An 18,844-nucleotide genomic window follows, 5' to 3' on the forward strand; every position below is an offset into this window, starting at 1 on the left:
ACCAACTGTGACTAATAAATGGCATCCTTATAAGTGCTTACTTCATGATGTATGCAACATATATTAAGTTAAAAGTTATCTTGCTGGCCAACCTCCTTCCATGTTATAAATTTTAGGTTGTAGTGGCAAAAACATTTGCGTTAATGCAGGTATAGCCGTGATGGCTTGTCATTTTGTTTCATTTTTATATGTTGAACATTGGAATGCACTCTTATATGCAGTTGTCATTGCTTTCAGTGTGGCTTGCAGTTCTTCAGTTTAGGAGCTCTTCAGGTTGGCGTTGAGCTAGGTTGGGTGCAAAAGACATGCGATAGCAATATTGTGGGCAACACCACACGGCCCACACAAGTCTGGCCCTATGTGTGCCGTGTGCTGTTGTATATCTGCTGCAGTTACGTCATTAAATGATGATCTGCATCAAATATTTAAAAAAAGTTAGAGCAGTATAAATCATGGCAACATTCTGTTTACCATTCAGGTGTCCAAATTGGTAGCCTCTAAATAGGGAGTAGTTGGCACTGTTTTGTGCATCATTAATGAAGCTGGGTGTATTATTTAATTATTGGTCATAGGTGGCTGATGCAGTCAAGCAGTTTGAAGCTGGTCTCTGCCATTATTTGGCTGAACACCGAAATCTCTAACAAGCTAATTTGAAAGCTACATAAACAATTATTTCACATTTGCAGGTCTCACGAAAAGAAAACTGACTTAGAAAAGGAGTGTCTATGACATTGATTCTGCCAACCACAACCACATTTTGTCACACTGGAAACTTTGCCACTAGCATGGTCCTGTTTATTACCTTTGTAGATTACATTTGTCATTTTTCTTCTTTCAGTGAAAGCTAGAGTGTTTAGGCCAGTGGCACTTCAAATCTACATCTTCATTTCATAAGGCATACCTTCTGCTCTGCAACAAATTTTAAACTCTTGGTGTTTACCAGTACCAGCATTAGACACTAAGTTGCTTACTAAGTAAAAAGGAAGAAAGAGAAGTGAAGGAAGAAACGAAAGCAGGCTGACCCCAAGGCACCGGCTCATGGGGCCACACCATTGGTGACAGTTACAACAGGATGAAAAGAAGGAGGAGGGGAAGGAGCTCGACATCATAGGTGTTTTTTTTCTGAGGCAGTTTTGCTTTCAGCAAGCCTGAAAAGGTGAAATAATGTGAGCTTGTTTCTTGAAAACTTTCATTGTTCAGCTAGATAATAATAGGAAAGTTTTAACTGCTTGGATACATCAGACATCAAAAATCTATTATTAACATCTTGACTCTCTCTTAATTGTGCACACAAGGATACAAATTACTCCTTGTCTAGAAGCTACCAATGTGGACATTTGTATGGAAAACGTAATGCTGCACGAATTTTAACATTTTGCCATAACTACAACTGTGTACTCTTAACCTGAATTACGGGAAGAAATTGCATGAACAAGTTGCGTAAACAAGGTCATTACTATAAAAGAGATTTTCAAATATATCACTTTCAAGCACCTGTGGTATAATTACACTACTTATCTGCTAGCGTGCTTATATTACATGTTATTTCTGGTTGAAGATTTTCTTGGATGAATGTTAGTAGGTTCACATTAAAATTGTACTGTATTTAGAATGTCAGCAGTATCTTTGCAAGAAAAAAAAATGACAGCACTGTGTTTAGAGCTTACTCACCAAATGAGAGAGAATATCATGTTAATATCTACAAGTGATGTGAGGATCGTGTTTCTTTTTTCTCCAGTTAAGTGCCTCCTCCTGATTTGAAAGCTTGTTATTAACATGTTACAAGTTTACAACAAGTAGCCAGAAAATGTTAACAAGGCATTACTTGAGAACTACAGTAATAATGTCTAGGTGTCACATTAAATGTACAGTTGGAATGAAATGCAAGTCACTGTGCTGTACAACTGCTTGTAAAATGTACCTTATTTTACTGTATGTGCCCCCTGATAAAATTTTCACAGTGTACGCACAACTATTGCACTTCATAAGAGAGCAGTAGAAAGTACAGATGGAATGACACTGCACTTTTGCTTGAATGTCACTGGGGGCTTGCTTTATGTTTCATATCTATTATTTGCCACATCTCTGTGTTCATGCTCTCTAAAAGCCTCTTTGCTTACTGCAATACATTCTTTGACCTTTCTGTCACAACGTACTGGCATTGTTTAAAGTGACTGGCTAGAATTTTCACTTTCAATGCACTAACTGTACAAATGTGAGCTTACCTTTTGCCAGCAATTTTTTGAAGGGGCACTAAAGACAAAAGTCATTTCTTCCGTATCAGTAAATTCATCATCATCATCAGCCTATTTTATGTCCACTGCAGGATGAAAGCCCCTTCCTGTGATCTCCAATTACCCCTGTCCTGCGCCAACTGATTTTAACTTGCACCCGTGAATTTCCTAACTTTATCGCCCCACCTAGTCTACTGCCATCCTCGACTAGGGTTCCCTTCTCTTGGCACCCATTCTGTAGCCCTAATCGTCCACCAGTTATCTAACCTGCACATTACATGACCTGCCCAGCTCCATTTTTTTCTCTTAGTGTCAGTTAGAATATCAACTATACCCGTTTGCTCTCTGATCCAAACCGCTCTCTTTCTGTCTCTTAATGTTATGCCTAGCATTCTTGATTCCATCGCTCTTTGTGCGGTCTTTTAACTTGTTCTCAAGCTTCTTTGTCAGTCTCCAAGCTTCTGCCCCATATGTCAGCACCAATAAAACCCACTGATTGTACACCATTTTTTTTTTCAGTGATAGTGGTAAGCTTCCAGTCAGGAGCTGACAATGTATGCCGTATGCAATCCAACCCATTTTTATTCTGTGAATTTCCTTCTCGTGGTCAGGATTCCCTGTGATTACTTGACCTAGGTAAACATACTCCTTCTAGAATATCCCTTATACAATTACCCTTCTACAACATCAAAAACACAAAGAAGCGGAATAGCAAGAGACGGGTGGCGATTCCTCCTTGAAGTTCTCGCAACAGCTCGCTGTGAAGTCAAGAATTTTGACAGCGTCTTATAGGGCCTAGTTATTCTTTAGCAGTAAAGATAGACTATGTTGTGTACTAAAGAGCCAAATATTGAAAGTGGCGAGTTTTGGGAACTTTTGCTGAACCAACATGGCCTAAATGCAAAAAAGATGCTTTGAAATCCATGACGTCTCAGCAACATACCGCCGATGGGGATTCGGTATGAAATCCAAAAAATGGAAGCTTGATCTTTGCTTTCTCTTCTATTAAATAACCTATTATAATAATAATATTTGGGGTTTTACGTGCGAAAACCACTTTCTGATTATGAGGCACGCCGCCGTAGTGAAGGACTCCGGAAATTTTGACCACTTGGGGTTCTTTAACGTGCACCTAAATCTAAGCACACGGGTGTTTTCGCATTTTGCCCCCATCGAAATGCGGCCGCCGTGGCCGTGATTCGATCCCGCGACCTCGTGCTCAGCAGCCCAACACCATAGCCACTGAGCAACCACGGCGGGTGAAAAAGAACCTATTATTTCGAAATTAAGGACAACAGAGTTCTTAAAGAAATGCCTTATCTGCCTAAACTGATTTGATGTTTTGTATTAGTGTCCCTTTAAAGACCACCTTGAAAATTATGAGAGTTTTGTAACTTACATAAAGCTAACTTATTGTAAGGGTAAAGCAGGGTATCTCCTTTTAGTAGAAGAGTCTGGTCCATGCAGGCAGGAAACTGTCAGGAAGTACCTATTGAGCTTCTTCAGGCTTGTGCACTAGCACAAAATGTAAATTTGTTGCTTTTTCGAGCGGGATTGAAAAGCCGCTGTGTTCACAAACTGGCCATTTAACGGCCAGGTTTATTGCTGTTGTTTTATTGCATTGCATTCAGCAATCAAGGAATTTGGAATAAAAATGGCAAAGAAGGTTTGCTGGGCATGCAACATTTGTGGTATGCTGTCAGCAATCTTCCATATTCGGTTTCATGAGCAAAAAGTGCAAGTGTGCAGCTCTGCAACTCCTTTTAATAGATGATGCTTGAGTGATTGCATACACATTACCTGCTGCCTTGCAACTTCTTGTCTTGCCTATGTGCTAATCTCTTTCCGGTTATATTGCTCTAATGTGAGCTCTCGGACATTTAATTTCGTTACATTCACCACCTTTTGTTGCCATGTTCAGAACCAAGAAGGGGGGAGTTAAAGCAGCAGCATAAAATTCCAAAGGGTCTGTGCTCAAATAAGGTTTGTGTAGTGATTTCGCGCACCGTTGTCGCTGCTTGTAGGGTGGTTTGTCTCAGTTTGTCTCAGCCATGGTGTGCGTTTCGAGAGCCATGTACAGGGGCGTAGGATCAAGCGTGACATGATGCATGTGCGCTGCTTGCTAGCGGGTCTCGGCTGTTGGGCGTGGAAATCTGCATAGTTGGTAGCCGTCGAGTTATCGGGCCAGTGCCAACCGCGACGTGAGCGAAAACAAAGCGCTGATGGTGGCCCAAGGTCACCGACGCGATGGCAGCGGTTCCATCTTAAGGCGGTGGGCACACAATACAAATGAGGCGGCGCTGAGTGAGAGAGGAGGCACCGCCGAGGCAGCTCATTGTTCTGTTTTGTCCGGAGCGTCTGCTTTCGCCGGTTGCCCCTGTCGGCCGAGGACTTTTCTGTATAAATGCGTGTCGCTGCTTCAAGGTGTCTCCTTTCTTCTTCGCGTAATTACGCCAAAGCCAGCAGGCTGGAACCTTCCGGTTACGCGCGGCACGCGTCATTGAAAGCTGTCAGCTGCTACGTCGCCCTGCGCAAAGAGGCACCGTCAGGCAGCGTGACGCTGTAGTCCGCGGCGGCTCGCATGAGTAGGGCTTCTCGATGTCAAAGTGCGCTATCGAGACACCCTGCACGTATTTCACTCGAGGTGAGGGTGAAAACTTACGTATTTGCAGTAAAATCGCTGCGGAGAAACTCGGAAGTGGTCGGAGGTTCCTGGCTTGCGATGGGGGTGGGGCTCAGTCTAGGGCTCCGCTTGCCGCGGCCGCTCTGCGGGTCCGATCGCGTTTTTACAATTTCTAGTAGGTACAGCGGGGCGTGGCGTTTCTCGCGGCGCTCGACATTTCTGCACAGGCGCGAGTAAGAGCGGGTGCGAGAGAGAAAATCTGGGGGCCTTTGCTCCTTGAATATGTGAACCTTCCTAGGCACCACGGAGGAGGTTTCTTAGCGCGTGTTGTATGCGTTTGCCCCCTATACATGCCGGCATTGTGGAGTGCGGTCGAGTTTGTTTACGCTCCGCCGCTGGCTGCCCGCGCGGTGAGGCAGTGGGCACGGACGCCCCATTTGGTGATCGCTGTGTCTGAAGGGGCAAGGTTCTGACTGGTGTTGTTTAAGTCGCGGGTCGCTTTTTTCGTCGCGACGATAGATTGGATTTTTTTACAAGCACTGCTCCAGGAGGGAACATGTAACCGGCTAAAGGGAGGCCTCACGAGAGCACCTGAGGTAATAATAAAGCAGGCACAGCGCCTTAGCAACCGCGGCTGAACGCGAGTGGCTGAAAGGGCGCCGGCGACGCTCGACGCCCCTGCAACCGCTATGAGAATACGCCGCGCCCCCCTAACGCGTTTTACGATAACCTAACCTAACGAGGCTGAGACAGAAAGACAATAATGCTCACGACGTAACCGTTGTGAGAACACGCCGCGCCACGCCAACCTTTACGCTAACCTAGCGTAACGAAACATTAGAGAGTTTTAGAATAGGGGCCGCAAACGTTTTGGGGCCACAAAGAAATATCGTCGAAGCCACTGCGCATGCGCGAGACGCAAACTGCGTTTGGGTTTTGCGTTGGGAACGCTATTTCACCGATTTAGCGGGAGCCCAAATAGCGGCCCCAAAAGCTTTGCGTCAGCAAACATGGCGGCACCCATCGAAGCGACGGCTCTAACCTAGCACCAAACTGGGTTCGATTCGTGGTAACGCGTGAAGTTCGCAAGCTAGGAGAAGTGACTGCGGTTATCGCTTTCTCTCAACTAGCGTGTGTTATAAAGATTGATTCATTAGACGCCGCTGCTTCCGAATTCGATTGTGGATTTTATGGCTCGTAGGCCTAACACGGCTAAGCTTGGCTGGTTAAGGCACGTAAAGTTGGTTTGCTCAAAACTAAGCGCAACTAATTGTTTGCTGCTTACAGATTAACCTCTAAATTGTAATTCAACGTGAATGCACGGAAGTCAAAATTACTATTCCTATCTTAAAATGGTATAGTTGATTTAATTATTTGTAATAGCTTTTCTTTGACGCCGTAGTAGCGCTGTCAGCGCAAGACGCTATCCGCAAACGCAAAACCCTACTCTAAAACTCTTCACTCCTGCGTGCCCCAACGATAACAGCCGCAAAGCTCTTTGGGGCCCCAAACTATTGGGGCCCCTATTCTAAAACTCTCTATTAACGTAACCTAACCTAACGTAACATAACGTGGCCGAGACTCAAAGACTGCGTAACCGCTGTGAGAATACTCCGCGGCACCCTAACGCCTTTTACGCTAACCTAAAGAAACCTAAGCTAACCTAACCTAACGTGGTCGAAACGCAAAGCCAATAATTCTCACGGCGTGACATAAGGCAATCGCGTTCAACCGTGGTTGCTAAGGTGCTGTGAATTTATTTCACTCAAACGGGACCACTCAAAAATACTCCCGAAAAGTCCTGGAGAGCAGGTCCGTATCGCTCCCCCGGGAAAATCAATTGTTTTTTGTTGTTTTTCTTTTTAGGGTGGAGTGCCGTAAGGCGCGACAAAGTTATAATCCGGCATGACTGACTCAGCACCAGCGCCGCATGCGTGAGATAATCTATCTGATGCACCTTGAAACACAGCGATCACCAAATGGGGCGTCAGTGCTGCTTCACTTGTTTCACCGCGCCGGCAGCCAGCGTCCGAGTGTAAACAAACTCGACCCCACACCGCCATGCCGGCACGCCTAGAGACAAACGCACGCAACGTCACATATTCAAGGAGCAACGGCCCCCACATTTTCTCTCTCGCACCCGCTGTTACTCGCGCCTGCGCAGAAACGTCGAGGGCCGCGACAAACGCCACACCCCGCTGTACCTACTAGCAATTCTAAACATGCGGCCCGCTCAGTCATACTCAGCTGATCTTCCAGGCTCTGTTGGTCAGCGCCTCCTCCCATCGCTCCGCTGTAGGGTGTTGTATGGGGTGTACGGCAGTGATGGCCTCACATGCTCACGTGACGTGGTACAGGGTGGCTTTAGCTGAGCATCATGGGCAGCGCGGAGGGTATGCCGTAGGGTCTATTTTATTCATAATGTGCAAATTGGGATAGGTGCCAGTTTAAGAGTTGCCTCTAACTGACCGATTCCTCTTTATGTAGTGTTCGGTGGGGCGGGGAATAGGTTTGACTAAGTCATCTATAGCGGTTTAAAATGGCCGAGTAGTCGCACGCGACGAGAACAGGTTCCTCAGGGGCGCAGTTGGAGGGGGCTCGGCTCGTATTCCCTCGAGCTACCCTATCCGCTGCCTGGTTTCCCTCCTGCCTGTGTGTCCCGGGGTCCATATGATCCGATGCTGAATCGCAGAGGGGTGGGGCATTGGGATGCTCGCGAGTGTCTGTCGCGCTCAGGATGATGCTGTGGGCAGGTTGGCTGATGCGCCCTTGTGGGTAGTTGCGGCAAGCCGCCTGGGAATCCATCAGAACTGTGAGCGATCGTCTAGAGCGATCGCAGTGGCTGTTTCTTCAGCCTTGGTGATGTGGCAGCGTATGGAGGCGCTTGTACGTTCTTGGAGTGTATTGCCCAGGGCTGTGGTCCTTGGAGTTTGTGAGGTCGTAGTTGGCGGCGTCAACATAGTATGTGGTGTTCTTGTACATAGCGGTCCAATATCCGCGCGCGACACTCGCACTTCGTCGTAATTCATCCGGCCGCATGGATGTCCGTCCACAGTGCGTGCGGATTCAACCACGGGCACTCATTGGCTTTACGGTTAATGCTTAGCGTGCGTGCTTCGCGTGCATGTTGGATTTCCGCGTGGTCGTTCGTGTACCGGGAAAGTGAAGGCTCTGTTCGTGCCCCTACGCGTAATGATATGCAGGACGCCGTGACTAATCTATGCACAAAGTTTTGGCCGCTCGCAAAATAAATGGGATGGAATGGCGTAGCGTTGTTACAATGATGCGCTTTGTCATGAAAGGCCAGATGGGCTTCGAGTGAAGAGCGACGTAAGTACGGAGGAAGAATTGAAGGCCCACTCTTTGTGTTCAGGCAAACAAGTATTTTGTTGATACGAAAGGTGGGATTTTGGCCTTCAGGCCACACTTTGGTGGTAGCAACCTTAGTTTAGCTGGAAGGTGAGAAGGGGTGGGCGCAGGGAGGGCTAGGTCGGGGCCCATGGGGCCGCAACTTTCGCCACCCACTCTGCCAGCGTGCCTTGGAGTAGATGGTTTGAAGTTCGGAGCACGCGCTCCCAGGCCTTCCCGGAGGGGGCCGATCGCATGAGGTCACCCGGGGGTGGGTTACGGTTGCACCCCCACGTTATGACCTCGTGCCCTACTGCCGTCAAGCCGCAATGCGTGCAGCCGGACACGCTGTGATCTTTGAGAATGGCCACCAGCCTGCGGGGGCTCAGAACACTGTGTGAGACCTCCAGATGGCGGTGGATATGCGCGTCATTCCTAGTGCTGTTGTCTAGGCCTATCCCTATAGCTCTTTCAGGCCTCTTCATGAGCACCCGGGCGAGCTGCCCCTATCCCTCGGTTCGTGTGTGCGCGTGTGGCTAGGTGGGCAGCTTTAGTGCCCGGGTTGCCTTCGTGGCGTGGGACCCAGAGAAGTCTGACGGTCACCCACCGTAGTTTTCGCTGGGCTGCGTGACTAACACATCCTATACGGTAATTTTTAATGGCCGTCATTGAATCCAACACTATATAGCATGTACCGGCGACGTTGGTGCCTTGAGCGATGGCAACCTCATCCGCTTCGAGTATGGTTTTCACTCTGATGGTCACTGTGTGGAGGACCACGCCCTGCCCGTCAGCCACTGCTATCGCATAAAGGCCACTGTCTGGGAGGTCTGCATCCAGGAAGGCGGCTGGCTTGCCTGTCTAGGTCACACTTTGGTAGCATATTGCGTACGCTGTAGCGCCATCTATGAGCTGGCTTTATTTGCCGCCATGCGCTCTAAAATCTGTTACACCCTTTGGGGTGTATATTTGCCACACACCAAGTTCAAATTCGTTTATTCACATTTTCTTGCGTACATGATAGCATTAGTGATGTTATTACATTCGGTGGTCCCGTACTTATGAAACTGTCAGGGGGACGACCTAATGCTGTACATATCAAGTATGGATTGCAGCATGCTATAAAACGTGAGCCATGCGTGAGCAATAAATATTAACAGAAAAGCTAGGGAAAACCCAATAGTACAAAAGTAAGAGCAAACAAATGAAATGAAAGCACGATAAAAAGTTCTATGACAATATACAATTAGTCTAAGCTGGAGAACATATACAACTGAAAAATTAGCGCAGACCATGAAATTATTTAAAATAATGAATTCAAAAACCGAGGAACAAAATCACTGTACAAAGCGGTGCCGCAATAAGTTAAAACAAAGTTGATGCGTGCAAGAACAATAGGAACACATATGTTTTACATGATTTACACATTTATACGGAAGCAACAGGTAATTTAAATAAAACACAAATGTCAGAATGAATAATTAGTGGAATTCTTCATATAACTTGTGTAATATATATTTCTTGTGGAGGTATAGCAACAAATGTACCGATGATGAAGATTTAATTTCTTATGGTATAGAATTACAAAACGATGTCCCATAGAAGACAGCAGTTAATTTTCGGTAGTTTGTTCGAACGTGGAGAAGTAGTAAATAATCGTTTGCAGAGAACCTGGTAATGTTAGTATTTCTGTGGAAATAATTTGGAAAAGGCGAGGTTAAGGTGGAGTCATAACGTTTAAGCTTAAAGATAAGTAGTGATACCTTTTGTTTCAACAATTCTGTTAGTGACAGAATATTGACACTTGTACAAAGGTTTAAAGTGCGTAAAAATATTAAGAGTCATTAATCGGAGCGTTTGATTTTGAAGGCTTTGAAGGGCGTCTAGGTGACAGTACTAAGTGTTACCCCAAGACGATATACGGTAAGAGAGATGGCTATGAATGTGGTAGTAATATAGTGAAAGAACAGTGTGTCTCTGGAAATAGTTACGGTATTTAATGATTACATGAATGCCAAAAGAAACTTTCTGTATTAGGGAATGAACGTGAAGATTGTTTTAAATGCTCGTTTTAAGTAACACCTAAAAACTTCGTGCCGTTAGTAGCCGGTATTACTTCTTGTCCTATCGTGAGCACGACGGGAGCCTCATTTAATAATTGTGAATGAAATATTACAAATGTATTTTTGATGGGTTAATGCGCAGATATTTATTCTTGCACCAAACGCTGACATAATTTAAATCAGCATTGAGCTTGCAATACCGTAATGTTTTTGTGAGATGAGTGTGTAGTTGTATCATCCACATATAGTAAGTAGTCAGTGTGGCGCAGTGTTAGGGGCAAGTCATTGATAAATCATAGAAAAAGCAAATGACCTAGAATAGATCCCTGAGGTACTCCTTGGTTAGTAATCTTGGCACTGGAAATGGTATCATAGACTGCGATAACCTGTGACCTGTTTTTGAAGTAACTTTTTATAAGATTCAAAGCTGGACCAGTAATTCCGTAAGTCTCGAGTTTATGAAAGAGAATGGTGTGATTAATAGTGTCAAAAGCTTTAGTAAGGTCAACAAAAACTGCACTAAATAGTGATCCATCGTCAATAGCAAGTTTAATTTGACCCGTGAAATTAATGATTGCCAGTTCAGTTGACAACCCTGTACGGAAGCCAAACTGATAGGGAGAGAGTAGGTCGAAATTTTTAAGTATGACATTAGGCGTTGGTGCAGAAGCTTCTCGATTATTTTGCTAAAAAATGGAAGAATTAAGATTGGACATTTATGCTTTCGCGCTCACCTTTCTTGAAAACGGGAGTTATCTTTCCGTTTTTTAGGGAGGTTGGAAACGTATCGTTCCTAAACATTTTGTTGATGATGTTAGCAAGAACAGTCGAAACTGTATCGTTAATTTTTTTCTTGAAGGGTGAATGGAATCTAAACCCGCCCTTGTTGTTTTAAGTGATGATATGCCGGATGAACTTCTGCACTAGAATCTGGATATAAGTAAAAAGAATGGGGGCAGCGCGACAAATGGGGAAATAATAGAGGGCATTGAGTGCTTTCATTAAAAGCGTTGGCAATATCATTTGGTTCAGTATAAGTGTTCGATGCAGTTTTTATTTTAGTTAATCGCGCATGGGAATTTTGTTCAGAAACTCTTTAATAAGCTCCCACTGTCGTTATTTTTTTTTTTAGAAATTGACCGCAGCAACCCATTTGTGATCCACGGATTTCTTCGCGCACTGAACCAACGAGTCATTGGGATGGACGATGTAGTCTGTTTTATGCAATTTGTGATCAGACTAGAAAATAAGTTGCAAGATAGCTCAGGACATTCAGCTTCTGTGACATTAATCCAATCTTATTTGCTAACTAAGGAAACAAACAATTCTGTGTTGAAAACCGATTTAGTATATTGTTTGTCCTTTGAGTGACGGGACGACGGAGCAGATCCTCACTTGAGGAAAACAGGATAATGGTCACTAAAGTGATAGTCTATTACAGCCGCCGGGACATCCGTCGTCAAACTGGACAAGATATGGTTAATTAATGTGTTGGTACTGATAGATCGCACCTAGTACTAGCCGTTATTAATGAGGAGAAGCCAAAGCTTTGATAAGCGCGAACATAATCAGAGCGCGTATGACTATTAGGGCCTAGTATACTGATGTTAATGTCGCCGCATATGATGATGTTTTTATTTTGAAAAACAAGTAGGTTTAACATACATTCAAGTTGTGAGCAAAAATGAGTAATTGATGATGAGGGCGAGTGGTAGTTTGATGCAGTGATCGTGTTTCTGCCGTTCAACGAAAAAACTTTCTGATCAAATTCTAGCCACACCGATTCGCAATTCAAGTTATTGAAGAAGAGGTCGTGGGGGGGGGGGGGGGGGGGGGGACGGCGCCTATATGATAGCGATGAATCGATAAAGATGGCGGAACCGCCACCACGGGTCGAGTCACGGTTACAGTATTCGGAGATATAATTAGGTAATCCGTATAAATTTCCACCGTTCTTCGTTAACCATGTTTTGTCATCTGTCTTGCTTGCGTTTCCTTTCTTGAAAATGCTGCGCTCGCTACTTTCTTGTCGAGAATGCTCTGTCATGCTGATAACGCGCATGCCGTTCGTGTCTTGGAAGTACCGGGCTCGCAGCGTTAAAGAAAGGATATGCGGACAAGACAGGTGACGATTATGGTTGTGTGGCAAATATACACACCGAAGGGTGCAACTGTTTTTAGAGTGTGTTGGCTTCGGCGAATGCTGTGGATGGGTTCCAATTCTGCATTGGAAATAGTCTAAGTTGACAGCTAGGAAGACAGCGTCGAGCCCAAGTAATGTAACGCATCTGGAACCGCCTGGAAGACGCCTTTGCGATGTGACGCCACCTCGCTTGGACAAGAAAAAAAACTAAGGAAAGCGCATATTGTCGCTGTATTTTAACACTCGGCATGTGCGAACCTATAAAAAACACAACGTAGCTTAGATTAAGCGCTAACTAGGCGTGACTGTGTTTTCGCGTGAGCAGGTGACCTTTCCGTTGAGTTTCTAAGCCTTCCACTCAACCCCCTCCTTGTTTGGACAGTAAAATAGCCTGCTTCGTTTTTGACTTCGATGGTGTTTTCGCGAAGGTGCATCTTTTGCCGGCCTTGTCAGAATTGTACAATGATGCCTAGAATATACTGGCAAGCACACGCTAGGCACTATAATTGTACCAAAACTTATGGGTATCTATTTAGCCGTCTACGGCGAGTATTGGAACACAGCCTATGAGTTGAATACCGGGGGTGCTCTTCTGGACATTGTTCAATTCCGTCTTATTGTCAGATTCTGTAATGGAACCATTTTGAGCCAGTCAGAGGTGCCATAGCAACATTCTCAGCCAATCAGAGCTGACAAGGTGGCGAATTCTGCAGCATGATGGTATTTGTCAATGTCCAGAAAAGTGGCTCACAGGGTTGCTACTTCCTATCCAATAGGTTCAAAGTGCCAACATGGCGGAATTTGACCGTGTTCAGAATTGTGTACAGCTGACATAGTCTATATATAGACCTCACGTCACACTATACTACGACGTGTCGTCTTCTACGTTGGAAATGATTGTGGGAGATGTACTGAAGTGATGTAACTCGATATGGGGCCGAATTTCTGCGGTCGGAGAGCTGGACGGAGCGATGCGGGCGAGCGTTTGAACGTACAATCAGCCTAGGAGATCAGTTGTGTATTTACATACATTCGTTTAACGAATGTGCCCTTATTGCAACATTCGCCCTGTTCGTCTAGGCTTTGGCTTAGCACCAATGAGTAGTTCAAGAAACATGTATACGAGACGATCATAACAGCGCTGGTTCCATTCTACTGTTTACTTCGACAAGTGCTCAAGCTCTTATTTGTAGATACATTGCGGCGACTAGTTCGTTAGTTAGACGAGGTTGTTGACTCTGGATGAAATAAGTTTTGTGAGCATATAACAACCGCAAGGCGTTTAAATCCGATTTTTTGTTTAGTGTTCGGCTTGTCTCCGATGCGCCGACCTGTTTTGCAGAAATCTTGCCCTGGCAGAGAGTAGTCTTATTCTTTTTATGAGGTGCCCAGTGGATATCAGTGCCTTGCTGGGCAGAGGGCCAGTGCTGATGCACAAATCTTTTGTATCATCGGCCTTGTACAAGAGGTTCAACGTAGACCTTGCATATTAGATTTGAAATCACCGACCGCGGTGGCTTAGCGGTTATGGCGTTGTGCTGCTAAGCACGAGGTCACGGGATCAAATTCCGACCGCTGCGTCCGCATTTCGATGGGGGCAAAATGCTAGTGTACCGTGAATTAGGTGCACGTTACAGAATCTCAGGTGGTCAAAATTGATCAGGAGCGCCCCCCCCCCCCCTCTACGGCGTGCCTAATTATGTTATCGTGGTTTTAGCTCGTAAAACGCAATAATTTAATTTTTAGATTTCAAATGCATGATAACCTTACCGATGGCTGACGCAAATGTGCTCACGATTGGTGCTTAAATATTTCGGGGTTGGATTGAGCTCGCCATGCATAAGCACTGTTTCAGTTCCCGCGACAAGCAATCAATTCAGTTCTTCCAATTCAAGCAGATAATCCGTGGAAGCCACTGCTCTATGTCGAGTGAAACCGATGCAGGCAAGCTAGTTCAGGACCACACACTCACAGAAGCTGGTGAGGCATGTCGCTTCTCCACGCAGCCATGAAGTTTCGCTTTCTGTAGTTACTGCTGTAGCCAAAGATTGCAGAGGTTTCCCGAGGCCCTCGTCTGAGCTGACATCACGTAGCTACTTCATAGATCGAGCTCGGGCATCTCCAAATCGTTCCACACCACGTGATTGCAACATGCAACACATTCAAGCAGCAACGGGCCCGCCCGTACAAGCGAGAAAATAGTAAATGCTCACAGCAGGCTGGTTGCCAGTCCTTTCCTCCTTACCCTTTGAAAAGATCTACAGACTTTTTTTTGCACAGTAGTCCGTTTGACACAATAGTTCTCGAGCAATCTTTACATTGATGCAATACTCTAAATGTGGCATGAGACACGTTCATTTTGACAAAGTCGTGGTAGGGTGTTTATTGCTACGTTGTGGTCTACAGCGAGCACAGCCCTTCGACCAAGACAGAGTGCCGTATTGTCGTTCTTAGTCCATATTGATTTCGAATTGTAGACATTGCGTGAACATGTCAAGCCGGCTGGCCTGTCTGCAAGTTCCTGTGAGGTTTACTGCCACTTTGCCGGTATTTTTGCGTTAGTCTTTGGGGTCACGTTGAAAACATTGCTAAGCACAGCGAAAAAAAAAAAAAGAAAAAAAAAGCGAAGTTTGCAGTGTTCACGAGAGCAAGTTTCAGTTGTCAGACGGGTGTCGTCTACGATTATACCGTGTGGAAAAAAAGTATGTACCGTGCTCATATATTGAAAGGCGAACAGCAACGAACGCATTTTACTCGTAATTACATGCAAGTGCGACGTGTAAATGCTCGTTAGCCGGTTTATAAGTATGCAGTAATCCCAAGTGTACGTTTTGGAGTTCGTATTAGGCCACTGGTATAAAAGCAGGTAGAACTGTAAACGGAATAATGCATTGAAGTAGTTAAAGTATTGTTAGCATTTGAATTAATGAGCACTGTACAGGCCAGACTGATCATGGTCTCCTGGCATTCCATTGTAGAGAATGTAAGTGCAGCCCTAGCTTTGGCTCGTGTGCATGTTGCTTTCGCATGAAGTCATGAAAAATGGTTCAGTCTGATACGTGAGGCATGAAGAATCGTTGAAGCAGGTGAGCGCTGCGTGGGCGTTACATCATTTCATTACCATCTAAGTCCTGATGGGATTGCGAACTGATGGGCAGCAGCAGAATCTTACGCATTAACAAATTCTGTACTCGGATCAATACGGTAGTTTTTATTTGTGGCAGCTGTCTCAATGTCGTCGTTCCGCTCCTTAATCCCTAAAGTTTCGTCAATGTTGTCAAATGATGGTTGAACTTGATTCGGTCAGCGATGGTTCTGATAACGTATATCGAACCTGACTGTTATTTGCCGATGAGTTGTGCAACCCGTGCCTCATGTATAGCAGATCCTCTCTTTGTAATATCAGTGCTGTAGTTTAGCATCTGTCACCTGACGTCGTCGGAATTCTTGCTTGGCGCTCCGGTCATGCAGTGTGTTCATTGTACAGTGCAGTGCTGTAATAAAATCCGAACGGTGATTTCAGGCGTACAGGGCTTCAAGGACCTGCTTTAATGTTTGTTAGCGAATTTGAGCATACTAATTGCGCTGCTGTTGAAGACGGGTGGAGGACCGGACACCTGCGGAGTCTTCGATGTGCGCTTATCGGCTTGCAAAAGCATGCACTGCCCCCATGATCAGCTTGATCGCGATCGAGCAGTCTCCGATTGTTCCGCCCTAAAATATACCGGCTGCAATGGCACGCCGCGGTACTTCTGACCTATGTTCAGCGCTCAGATTAAGCGGCTGTTTGGAAAACAACATGGCGGTTATTTTAGTCTTCAGTGACCGCAGCGGGTTTTGGCAGGGGCAATGCGCCTCTTGGCCTGGAGCCATCTTGGGCATGGCCAACCGAATGCGCGTTGTCGTTGCACTGCATGTTTTGATGAAGCGCTGAGCGAGCGCCGGTCACGCTATCGCGAGCGGTCTTAATGCTGAGTTCGGCGAAGAAGAAGCATATCGAGCTTCCCGTGCAGCACGTCGGCACTGGACAACCGCACGGCAGACAGTCGTTGAAAGATGGCTTCCAGACGGAGCAATGCAAACGTCGCGCGTCTTTTTATAGACGGCAACGGTGAGCCCCTGGGCCCGTATGTGCGCGCCTGCTCGCTGCGGCCCCTAAGAATCTGTTAACGTAGGCGGGTCAAACTGCTTCGGGCATCTCACGCGCTGTGGGCATTTCGTTGTATGGCCGGCACGGGGTACGCGCCGACTCTTTGGCCTAGGAGGCTATTCTGTAAGTGTCCACCTAGTGGACATGTCTGTTTCGTCTGCTGCTGAAGTGCTGATTGGCTCAAGGCGCCTGTCTCCTTCTGGCGTGTAATCCAGCCCAGCCAATCGGAACTTCAGCAGCAGACGAAATGGGCATGTCCACTAGGTGGACATTTACAGAATACCACCCTTGGACGCGCTTCCATAGCTACTGATGTGTCCGGACCCACCCTTACGGCGGTGCTTCCTTTATGCACCGCTTCCTATATACAACGTGCACCCTCCAAAAGCGCTGGTATTCAAAGCGAATTAAAAAAAATCATTAGGTGTTTAGAGTAATTGGTGAAGAAAAAGAAATCAGCGAAGACACTGATATAACCGTAGCCGTTACAGGCATAGGTGTATAATACAGCGATAGAGGTTTTAATGAAGAGAGAAAAGGTAAAGTGGAGATAGGTAAAGTGCTAGACTGCTGTGCACGTATTTAATACTTGATTAGCCCAAGCAGGCTGTAGATAGCTATTTGTCGCCGATCCATTTCGAAGGGTGTGCATAGAAATCCTTGTCATCGGCGGCTACAATGGGAAGTGGCAGCACCTCGATATGCGATCGTTCTAATGCAAGGAATCAGCATTCGGTCACGCGTATATTCCTTTGTTGTACTGGTGAATGTGTTACAGTGGTCTTCGCTGTAGAAGCGTTTACAATACACATGGTATATAGGAATTCGGCCGTGACATAAAAGAATCTTCATTATACAGGTAATCTCGTAGATGCGTTCGATCGAAGTTGCAACAATTTGTGATCAAGGCAACCGTTTCTGCTTTACCGCTCGGTGGTTTAGCTGCACGAAGAGTGAAGCTAATTTCACGAGTTAACTGGGCGCACTCGTGACGTCCCTGGATTTTTATATGCCATAGAGTTTCCTATACTAGAGGGAACTGTGGCACTAGTGCCTGCTGCAGCTGCAAGTATGATGTTTCACCCACCCTGCTTGGGAATGATGGGAAGCACACGGATTTGTCTAAACTTAGTCCTTCTGTCTTCAAATAGCATCGTGAGATTTCAATTTGAGCACTGACAACAAGTTATTGCGTTGTAACGGCAACTTTTTCTCAACGATTACGCTTGTGGGAGGAGACTTTATTACCTTTGCAGTGTTTAGAAAACCACGAGTGCTTGAACATTTGAAAGATAACGCGTAACATATATAGCACAAGAACGCAGGGCTGGCACTCGCGTACCCCTGGGGCGTTGTCGCTATTACCTAAGTCCCAACCTCCGAGATTTTTTTCTGCGCACCGAAGGCAGCCACGGACGCCGCCTTATCGCGGAGGTCATGCCAAGGAGACAGCCGCACGCTCTAGATTATGCTTCACTTCCGGCGTACTGTAATGGTGGCTTTTTTCGGTTTCGGTATCAAAAACGGCAATATTTGCGAGCTTTTCTTGATTTCAGAAGTCAAATTTTGCACGGAGGCTCTATATTAACACTAATTCTAAACTAGGCTTATAAGCTAGGTCCCCGAGAGTAGGTGTAAGCAGGGAAATGCTCTCTCTCTCTCTCTCTCTCTCTCTCTCTCTCTCTCTCTCTCTCTCTCTCTCTCTCTCTCTCTCTCTCTCTCACACACACAGAGAGAGAGAGAGAGAGAGAGAAAGAGAGATACGACACATTTTCTCCCGCATGCACACGCACATGTACGCACGCACACACAAACGTGCGCATGCTCGCACGCGCATACACGCACTCATGCACACGCATGTTCAAATACTTGAGACACAACCGTGCGCGCATGCGCAAATGCAAGTACACACGCACGTACGCTCAAGGCCTGCACACGCATATACACTTCGTCTGCTTACCGGCTGCCTTAGAGAAACATGCGCGTGCAAACAGACTGAATGACACTCGCTCTGCAATTACCGTTCAAACTCCAACTGAAATAAATCGCTTTACGGTTTAAATTTGGCTCTTCTTCAAGTCATTGTGCCCCCTGCCGAGAGGGAGCAAAACCATTTGCTCCTGTCCCGTGACATAGCTGCCCATCCCTGATCAAAACACTGCTTTAACGCACCACCAATGTTCAGACTAAGTGCCATAAATGCACGTTACCCGCCGTGGTTGCTTAGTGGCTATGGCGAGGGGCTGCTAAGCACGAGTTCGCGGGATCGAATTCCGGCCGCGG

General features: G+C 46.0%; 1 protein-coding gene across 2 annotated transcripts in view; it reads left to right on the forward strand.

Moving 5' to 3' along the window:
* LOC142560335 (E3 ubiquitin-protein ligase AMFR-like) overlaps positions 1-18,844 on the forward strand; it is a 197,501-nt gene that overhangs the window by 3,750 nt on the left and 174,907 nt on the right. The window contains exon 1 of one of the 2 annotated variants that reach the window (XM_075672354.1): positions 16,349-16,522. The exons of the other annotated variant lie outside the window; for it this stretch is intronic. The gene's annotated coding sequence lies outside the window, so the exon portion shown is untranslated. Of the gene's footprint in view, positions 1-16,348; positions 16,523-18,844 lie in introns of those variants that run through there. 2 annotated transcript variants of the gene reach the window in all.

Source organism: Dermacentor variabilis, chromosome 1 (assembly GCF_050947875.1).
Source record: "Dermacentor variabilis isolate Ectoservices chromosome 1, ASM5094787v1, whole genome shotgun sequence".
NCBI classification, from domain to species: domain Eukaryota; kingdom Metazoa; phylum Arthropoda; class Arachnida; order Ixodida; family Ixodidae; genus Dermacentor; species Dermacentor variabilis.